Source organism: Cricetulus griseus, assembly GCF_003668045.3.
Source record: "Cricetulus griseus strain 17A/GY chromosome 1 unlocalized genomic scaffold, alternate assembly CriGri-PICRH-1.0 chr1_1, whole genome shotgun sequence".
NCBI lineage: Eukaryota > Metazoa > Chordata > Mammalia > Rodentia > Cricetidae > Cricetulus > Cricetulus griseus.
In genome coordinates, this window is record NW_023276807.1 from 56354696 (window position 1) to 56364511 (window position 9816).

Genomic DNA, 9816 nt, shown 5'->3' on the forward strand with positions numbered 1-9816 from the left:
TTTACACCAGCTGAAAAAAAAAAAAAAAAGAAAACAATGAAATCTTGAAATTCGAAGGCAAATGGATAGAAATGGAAGAAAACATCCTGAGTGAGGTAACCCAATCACAGAAAGACAAGCAGGGTATGTACTCACTCATATATGGATATTAGACATAGAGCAAAGGATTACCAGCCAACAATCCTCACCACCAGAGAAACTAGGAAACAAGGAGGACCCCAAGAAGGAGAAGGGGGGTCACCCAAAGAAGGAGAAGGGGGACAAGAACCCCTGAGCAAATTGGAAGCACAGGGGGAGAGAAGAGGGAGGTGGGAAGGGAAGAGGGGGAGAAGAGGAGGGGGAGGAGAACAGGAGGGATCAGGAGGGCTGAGGCAGGGGAGGGCAAGAAAAGAGATATCTTGATAGAGGGAGCCAGTATAGGTTTGGAGAGAGGTCTGGCACTGGAGAAATGTTCGGGAACCCACAGGGATGACCCCAACTAAGAATCTAGGCAATGGTGGAGAGGCTGCCTTTGATGCCCTTCCCTTATAATGAGATTGATGGCTACCTTGGTTGCCATTTCTAGGGCCTTCATCCAGTAGCTGATTGAACCAGAAGCAGGCACCTACAGCTAAATACTAAGCCATACTCCTGGAATCCAGTTGTGGAGAGGGAGGAGGGATGAGCAACAGTACCAAAACTGTGCTGGAGAAACCCACAGAAACAGTTGATCTGACCTAGTGAGAGCACACGGAGATCCACGTAAAGCTGGGGAACCATCATTGGACCAAACCAAGCCCTCTGAATGCGGGTGCCAGCTAGGAAGCCTGGGAAGTCTATGGGACCTCTAACAGTGGAGCCAGTCTTTATTCACAGTGCACAAATGGACTTTGGGAGCCCATTCCCTATGCAGGGATACTATTACAGCACAGATACACGAAAGAGGGCCTAGGCCCTCCCCTAAATTATGTGATGGACTTTGATGGTGCCCCATGGAGGACCTCACTATTCTTGGGGAGACGTGGGGATGGGCTGGGAGGGTCAGTGGGGGGCATGGGAGGATGGAAGGGCGAGGGAATGGGAGGATTGATATGTAAAATAAGATAGTTTCTAAAATTAAAAAAAAGAGTATGCGTTTAAGGCTGAACACTTGTCACTATAGCCTACTGAGGGACTGTTTTTGAATAATACTTCTTTGCATGTTATCTCAATAACCCCTGTCAGATGTACAACTGGTAAAGTTTTTTGCTAGGCTGACTCTTCAGTGAAATGTTATCCTTCGCTATGCAGAAGCTTTTTAGCTTCATGTGGTCTCACTTGCCAATTGTTGGTCTCAATCCATCCATTACTGGCATTCTAGAAGTTCAGAAAGCTCTTTCCTATGCCTGTAAGTTTGAGCTTGGTCCTTTCTTTCTTCTCTGACAGATTCAAGGTTCTGAGTCTTTGATGAGGTTGATCACTTGCTGGAGAGTTAAAGATTTAGTTTCATTTTTCTTCACGTAGATAGCCACTTAGGCCAGCACCATTTGTTAAAGATGCTGTCTTTTCTCAGATGTGTAACTTTGACATCTTTCTCATAAGCCACATGGCCATAGGGCACTGGGGATTTTTTTCCTGGATCCTCAGTGCTTTTCCATTGTTCAATGTGTCTGGTTTATACCAGTACCATGTTGTTTATATTTCTATAACTCTAGAGTACACCTTGAAGTCAGAGGTGATGATACCTCAAGCGGAGTAATTGTTATTGGGGAATGTTTTGGATAATCTGAGTTCTTTGTTTTGGAAAGTGGTGGGTGGAATCAAAATACATTTTATGAAGTTCTCAAAGAATTAATAAGAATTTTTTTAAAGATATGCCTTCAAAGCTGTGTCAAGTCCACTGAGGAGCTGCCATGAGCAAGGCATACCTTCCTACACTGAGGAAATTTATGAACAAAAATTTACCATTCAAGTTAATTGGTGGCAGACATGTCCAAGCAATACTGTAAGCTTTGACCCTTGATCAATCATGTGATGGCAGGAGTGTGGAAAACACAAATAGTGGGCAGCAGACTAACACTTAAACCGTGGTCATATGAAGTAACAGCATCATTATGTTAGAAGCCTTGGAATTACTTTGAATAATGGCTGTTCATCAGAGGAGTTCACATTCCCTCCCCAAATGGCCTGATTATATAATATCATATACATTTTCATAAGAGACTCTTATAATGCCCACAAAAGGTAAAAATAAATCAGGAAGTAAGTGACATTTGATGTTTATTTTTATTCATAAATATTTGGTGTCAATTTTCTTTGGTGAAGAGAATGTCTCCTTTTCTTTCTGTCTTAGCAATAATTCTCATAATGACTTTTTATTAACAGGATTCTCACCTTTCTCTTCAGCAGCTTCTGTGTTTTCTCCACTTTCTTCAGGACCCATAAACACCTGAGCACTCCACTTTGGTTGAAATCGCTCAAAGAGGGGCTGAAAAAAAAAAAAAAAACGAGCATAGATAAGGAGTGGCACAGAGGTTTCCTAACACCTTCCGAAGATACAGTTAAACTGTACATCTGAGTACCTTCTGCTGCTTCTTGTCACTGCCAAACCTTCCTGTTTGTTCTGTCTTTGGCCTCAGTTGTATTGTTGTGGCTCCTGGGGGTTACATAGAGTAGTTAAAAGCATACATTAAAACAGTGAAATAACCATGAGCATCTACTTAACTGGTGACACAAATGTTGAAGAAATAATAAAGAACTGGATTCTTAATTTAACAATCAAACACTCACGTAAGCTTAATATTCAACTAGCCTGGGAAATGTGTGCTGTTATCTAGAGATTTGTAAAGCAAATAGATACACAGGAGGAGGCACAATGTTGAAGTGAAGCATGGACAAGTGGTTCCAGAAACAGAAACAAATACAGCTAGCTTAAACAAAATATAAAGGTTATGTGGAATCACATGAACATTACAGATAATTGCCCTTGGTTGTCCTCCAGAGATAGAAGGGAAGTACCTACTGCTGAAAACACCATGCACTTCACACACAGGGCCCAGTCCAGGCATTCCTCTATGCTTTGGGAGCCTCTTAGACAACCTGGATCAACAATTCAATAGAGGCTTTCTCATGCCAGATCTTGAGGTTTTTCTCAGGAAGCCTTTTGCTCTTATGGAAAGTGTTATCAGCCATATATATATATATATATATATATATATATATATATATGTGTGTGTGTGTGTGTGTGTGTGTGTGTGTGTGTGTGTGTGTGTGTGTGTGTGTTATAAAATGTATATACATATGTATGCATGTATTTTTACACAGACTTACATTTTTCTTCAGAATGATACTCAATAGTATGATTCCTTGTGGCCTTTTTTCAGACATCCTTGCTGTTGTTTTGCCCTGCTCCCTCCTCCTTATGTGTCCATCTCATTCTCCTTCCCTAGCTGGAGCTTCTGCATACACACTCCCAATCAGATCATTTGTTCCCTGCTCTCGCCCTCATTATTGTTTCCTAACCCCCCAGCCTGGCTGAAAGCCTGAGGATGAAAAAGCCTCAGGTGGGCTGAGAAACTCAGACAGGAGAATTGACTTGACTGATCACATCTGTGGGATGTGAGGAAGATCCTGGTGAGATCACCACACCAACCTCTATTGGCACCTAATACTTTGAGAACAATTCTGCTCACATGGAGACTGGCTTGCACTTCCATCATTCTCAAGTGGCCTCTGTCAATTCTGATCTAACATTTGGTGTCAAAACAGGGGCTGAGTTTGGGATCCCAAATCCTGTCCTGTCTCTTCTGGTGACTTTTCCTCTCTTCTTTTACCAGTCTCCCTTCCTTTTCTGAGACCCATCCCATTGAGCGCATGACAGCTCTCTGTGTTCACTAGGTTGCAATAGCCACCAGTAGAGATTTGAAGCCTGTGGGTGTTTTGTGTGCCATGTAAACTTTGTCTGGGTCTTTTACCTTCCTCTCTCCCTCTCCCTCTCTCACTCTCCTTTGGCCTTCTGTCATTCAACACAACATGGCTTCCAACATCCTGGTTCAGCCCTCACAAGCCCTAGACTTTCACCCTCTTCTGGACCCTGGAAGTTCTCCATATTTCTGGCCCCAGCTGTGCCTGACAGGTCACTGGAACTGGGGATGCCCACTCTAGCCCCTGGTCACTTGTTTCTAGCCACTTTCTAGTTGTGAGTAAAGACTTAATACCAGAAACTAGCATCATCCTTACCTTACCTAAAATAGGGACCAAGATCTGCATCCCTACCCATACTTTTGGTTTGCCTGAAACCCAATCTCAAGGCATCAGTACACCTGTCGACCGAGGTCTGGACTGGCAACAAACTGGAAAACACTCAGTTTTCAAGGTTTCATTGACCAGACAGCTTCCTAAGACTGAATGGCAAATGATCTGAAACCCCCAACCTTCAGGTCTCTTTTCTATCTCCACTCCTGTCCTTCCCATCACCTCCCACTTTAGGTTTTAACAGCTCAAACTTCTAAACTTAATCCCCTAAGCTCTCTTTCAGATGATATTCTGGCCACTAGGCCCCTCCTTATCAAAGCAGAGCAGACTAAGTTGTTTCCCTGTGCTGCTTAGACCAAAAAGCTGGCTCTCAAGGGGATTTGGCTTTCCAACTCTAGACTCAAGCATCTTTGCCCTCCACACACCTATCCTAGGTCAGGATAGGCCTTTGACTCTGTGGCTATGAAAAAGAGGGCAAAACAGCCCAGTCTGCCCCCTGCCCTGGAACTGGGATGGTAACAACCCTTAGACCCTAAGGGATGTTTCTCAACCTCCCTTAATGCTGCAACCCTTTAACAAAGTTCCTCATGTTGTAGTGGCCCCCAACCATAGAATTATTTTCATATCTACTCCATAACTCTAGTTTTGCTACTGCTGTGAATGGTAATATAACTATCTGATATGCAAGATATCTGATAAGTGACCTCCCTCAAGATGTCATAACCCACAGGATGAGAACCGCTGCCTTCGGGAATTACTCCCCATAGGCCCTTCATCTCTTTTTCTTTATCTCTTCTGAGAGAAACCTGTGTTGTGAATCCAGCTACTGTATCAGCTGCTTATGGATTTAGCTTTATGAACAGAGACTGTGAAATCTCTTCCCCTCTTTATTTTTGGGTCTACCTACCTAGGCTGCATGTACCATCTCCTCCTACCACCACGGGAATCTACCTACATAAAGCATCTCTTTAAAGAAAGGGTGTAATGACTCATATTAGGTCTACAAAATGGTTGATTCACCAGGGACTCATGCCCAGTGGGGTATGGACTCACTTTAGCATGACCTGAGTTCACCTTGAACAGAAAACAACCATGTGATTTTTCTGCCATCTTGGCTGAGGGAACTCATCAAGATGGAAGCAACCTTATGACTTTTCCACCTTGCTAATGATATCATAAAGAAGGCAAATGCCATGTAACTTCACCACAATCTTGATTAATTTTACCACATGGCACAAGCCAAAATTGTGGCACCTGTAAAACCTAATGGTCCCACTCAGCCCTCTGGGAAGCACTACACCCCTTTTATACTAGACTAAAGAGAAAGCATCAAACATCTAAAGTGGAGTTTTTTTTGTAATTTAAAGGTTTTGGTTTTTTTATAGTTTTTACATGATGCATTTACTGGCTTCTAAGAAGAACATAAAATTCTTGCCATCCATGTGCTCCCAGCACTGACATACTATAACAAACGGTGATAACAACTTGAGATTCACAGATCCCAATGGAGACTCAAAAGACAATGACTGAGTGCTATATAAGCTGCTGCTCATCTCAGTGCATCATTATGAAAGAGAAACAACATGGAGATCCTTAGTAAATACATTGTTGGGTTGCACGAACACATGTGAAACAATGTATTGAGGCATGGAATGAACATTTTATCTCAGTTAGAGGAAAATGGTCTTGCAAGTATCAGGCAGAAATAGCAGGCCTGATCAACAGAAGGGAAGTCATGCCTGGTACTAGAAACCCAGCCAACTACCTGAGACTAGGAAGCCATGCATCTTAGAGAAGAACTTGCTGCCATTATTTCACTATACTGGTATAATTTCTAACTGAATATTAAATACTTATCCTTGTCTACACAGATAAATGTAGCTCTCAACTCTTGCCAAAGAAGCCTGTCTTTGCAAAAAAAAAAAGAAAAAAGAAAGAAAGAAAAAAGAAAAGAAAAAAAAAAACAGGAGACTGTCCCTGAAAACCACAAATTGTCTAAATATGGAGAAAAAAAGCTTAGAAGGAAGAGTAGAAAATTAAGCATAGAAAGTAGAGAATACACCAGAAATTGTTTCTTGAGTTTTTACTAGGTTCATGTTCTAGAATGCTTCGGAGATGAACAAACATGTCAGTGATGGTCATACCTGGGAGTCTTCCTGAAATGGGAATTTAGGAAAGTAGAGAGGAAGGAAGCACAGGAATGTGGAAGGCAGGACAAGGGAAGCAGAGAAGTATTGAATGGAAGGAGCCAAGCTATCCATGACAATAATGTGTACATGTACAACTGGACATAGCTGCTTATGTTTAGCTATTGTGAAGAAACCCTGCATCCATGAGACCTGGCATTCAGCCTACAATCCACACTGCCAGAGAAGCTAGGAAACAAGAAGGACACCAAGAGAGACATACATGGTCCCCCAGAGAAGGGGAAAGGGACAAGATCTCCTGAAAAAATTGGGAGTATGTGGGAGGGGAGATGGAGCTAGGAGAAAGAGGAGGGGAGAGGAGGACATGAGGGAACTGGAAGATTGAGTCATGAGAAGAATAGAGGAGAGCAAGAAAAGAGATACCATAATAGAGGGAGCCATTACAGGTTTAAATAGAAATCTGGCACTAGGGAAATGTCCAGAGATCTACAAGGTTGACCCCAACTAACAATCTAAGCAATAGTGGAGAAGCTACCTTAAATGCCCTTCCCTAATAATGAGATTGATGACTACCTTATATGCCATCCTAGAGCCTTCATCCAGTAGCTGATAAAAGCAGAAACAGACACCCACAGCTAAACACTGAGCTGAACTCCTGGAATCCAGTTGCAGAAAGGGAGGAGTGATGAGCAAAGGAGTCAAGACCAGGCTGGAGAAACCAACAGAAACAGCTGATCTGAACAAGGGGGAGCTCATGGGCCCCAGAATGATAGCTGGGAAACCAGCATAGAACTGATCTAGATCCCCTGAACCTGGGTGTCAGTTAGGAGGCGTGGGCAATCTATGGGGCCTCTAGTAGTGGATCAGTATTTATCCCTAGTGCACGAATGGACTTTGGGAGCCCATTCCAAGTAGTGGGATATTCTCTCAGCCTAGACACACAGGGGAGTGCCTAGGCCTTGCTCCAAATGATATGACAGACTTTGAAGATCTCCATGGAAGGCCTCACCCTTCCTGGAGATCAGAATGGGAATGGGATAGAGGGCTGGGGGGGGCAGGAAAGGAGGGGAGGGAGAGGAACTGGGATTGACAAGTAAAACAAGTTTGCTTCTAATTTAAATTTTAAAAAAAGGAAAAAGGAAAGAAAAAATAGTAAGACCTGGTATTTCCACCCTTACTGCTCACCAGTAATAAGGAATGGAGGAGGCCTGGTGACTCTTCATTCTACTCTTAGTCTCCTGGATTAGACTCTTTGATGCTTCTGCCTTATATTTCTAGTACAACTGACTTGCATTTGCAAAGATGATTTCAACTATATACAGCAACCTCATTTCCCTTTAATTACTGCCTGTAATTCTTCCTATTTCAGTCTTTGTTCTCTCTTCCTAAATACTCTTTTGTTTTCTCAAATTTCTCATTTTAAACAAAACCTTTGGTAATTTTAATTCTACTTTAGCCCGCTCACCAACACTCACAATGTAACCTCCTTTAGAAACTTAAGAAATAAAGATTAATGTCATGTAGTATTATACTATTTCCTCCAAGTTAGCAAACATGTTGAGCAAAGGATGACTCCATCTTCCTGTTTTAGTAGATAATTCTTCAAATGACTTTTTATTAAACAAATTCTCACCTTTCTCTTCAGCAGCTCCTGTGTTTTCTCCACTTTCTTCAGGACCCATAAACACCCGAGCACTCCACTTGGGTTGAAATCGCTCAAAGAAGGGCTGATAAAAAAGAGCATAGGTAAGGAGCTGCACAGAGGTTTCCTGACACCTTCCCAAGATACAGCTAAACTTCATATCAAAAGCAACTGGATATAAATAAAGGATGCACTATAGATCAACACAAATACATGTGATGAGATCCTTACATATGCTCTCTGCTTCACATCTGCATTTTCCTCCATATGGTAACTGACCACAGAAGACCAGAGGAGACATCACCATAGACAGAAGAGTCTACACTGGGCCTCTCTAAACAAGAGGCTAACATCAGAATGCATGACTAGTACATGCAGTCATCACATAACCACCAATGTTTAAACAAATCTTATTCTCTTGCTGTGAGAGGTTGGGACATTGAGATTTACATGGACAGAAACATTTCCTGTCAAAGGAAGAAATGCGGAAGAAGTGTGCTTTTATGATGTTAAGCTGTTGAGAATAAATCGAACACTGTTATAGTTGTTCCTGTTGGAATTAAAGCCCTAAACACACTGGATAAATTTTTCACTGAGGACAACCTGGCTACTCAGAGAGACCAGGTCAAGTTTGAAAATCTTCTTTACCTTACAATTAAGTAAGAGCATGAAAATACTAGATATGTCATGTCAGGTTTCCCTGCCTATTAAGAGAGAACATTTAAAAGTGTATAAAGATTTAAAAGGAGTGATAAAAAAAACTTTAACAGCCTTCAAAGCTACAGAGAAACCCTGTCTCAGGGGAGAAAAAGAACTTTAAAATCTAATTGTATAATGAAGGCAAGATGAGCAAATGCAACCAAATCATATGAACATGTTCATGCCTAGAGAATTTATTTAAAACATAACATGGATAACCATTTAGGTAGCTGGTTTCTGTAGTGATAACACAATATTGAGATGTCCCAAGTCACCTCTAAATTGCTACAAAAGAAAGAGCATTTTAAGTGTGTCCAGTGTTGTGCCAAAGTACAGAGGTATATAGTATAGAACACATTATCTGCCTCCACACAGTCACAGCCACACTGCTGCCCCCAACCCCCATCCCTCTGCTTGTGGTCATGGGCAAGGTCCCTAAGAGTCATTTCGTTACTGTGACAGTGCTGATGACCTTCCATTTGCTCTTCTGTATTAGGACTATGTTTTCTTTCTTATATATTTTGTTGTATATGATACATTTATAATTTTAAGTACCAGAAGTGTTTGACAGGGTGGCAATAGCTCTATCTCCATTCTTTACATCATTTTAATTTTAATTTCTGAGACAGTCCTCTAGCTTCAGCTTCCTAAGCATTAAGATCATACATAGATGTGCACTAGCCTTTCTATGGTCCCTTAATCTCAGCCTTACAACTGAATGCCCATTCCAATTTATTCTAACACAAAGTCAGTGTGTAATATTGCATCATGTTTGCTGATGTTCATCACTGAATTAGTGATAACATCAAAGGTAACTATGTGGAGCATACCACAAGAGGGCCCATTGTAGAAGACAGCATTCTATTTATTGTTAGTGGGGTCCAATGTACATCCCTGTTCACTCACACACCTGACAAAATGAAGGCATAAAGAGTCCAGAGGAAAATATACCCTTACCTTCTGCTATGCTGCTGGTTAGTAGGAAATCTTAGATTAATTTTCAGTTATTGGGAATGATCATCAAAGCATTAATCAGGCTCAGGAAGGGTCATTCTTTTACTGTTCATACTTTAAACCACTTGGTCACTAGTTCAAATCTAGTCTAACTCTGTACTA

The 9816-nt window shown here is 41.6% G+C and overlaps 1 pseudogene; it reads left to right on the top strand.

Moving 5' to 3' along the window:
* The first annotated feature begins 1871 nt into the window (after positions 1 to 1871).
* On the top strand, positions 1872 to 2099 carry LOC113833457 (annotated as a pseudogene).
* Positions 2100 to 9816: the final 7717 nt, after the last annotated feature.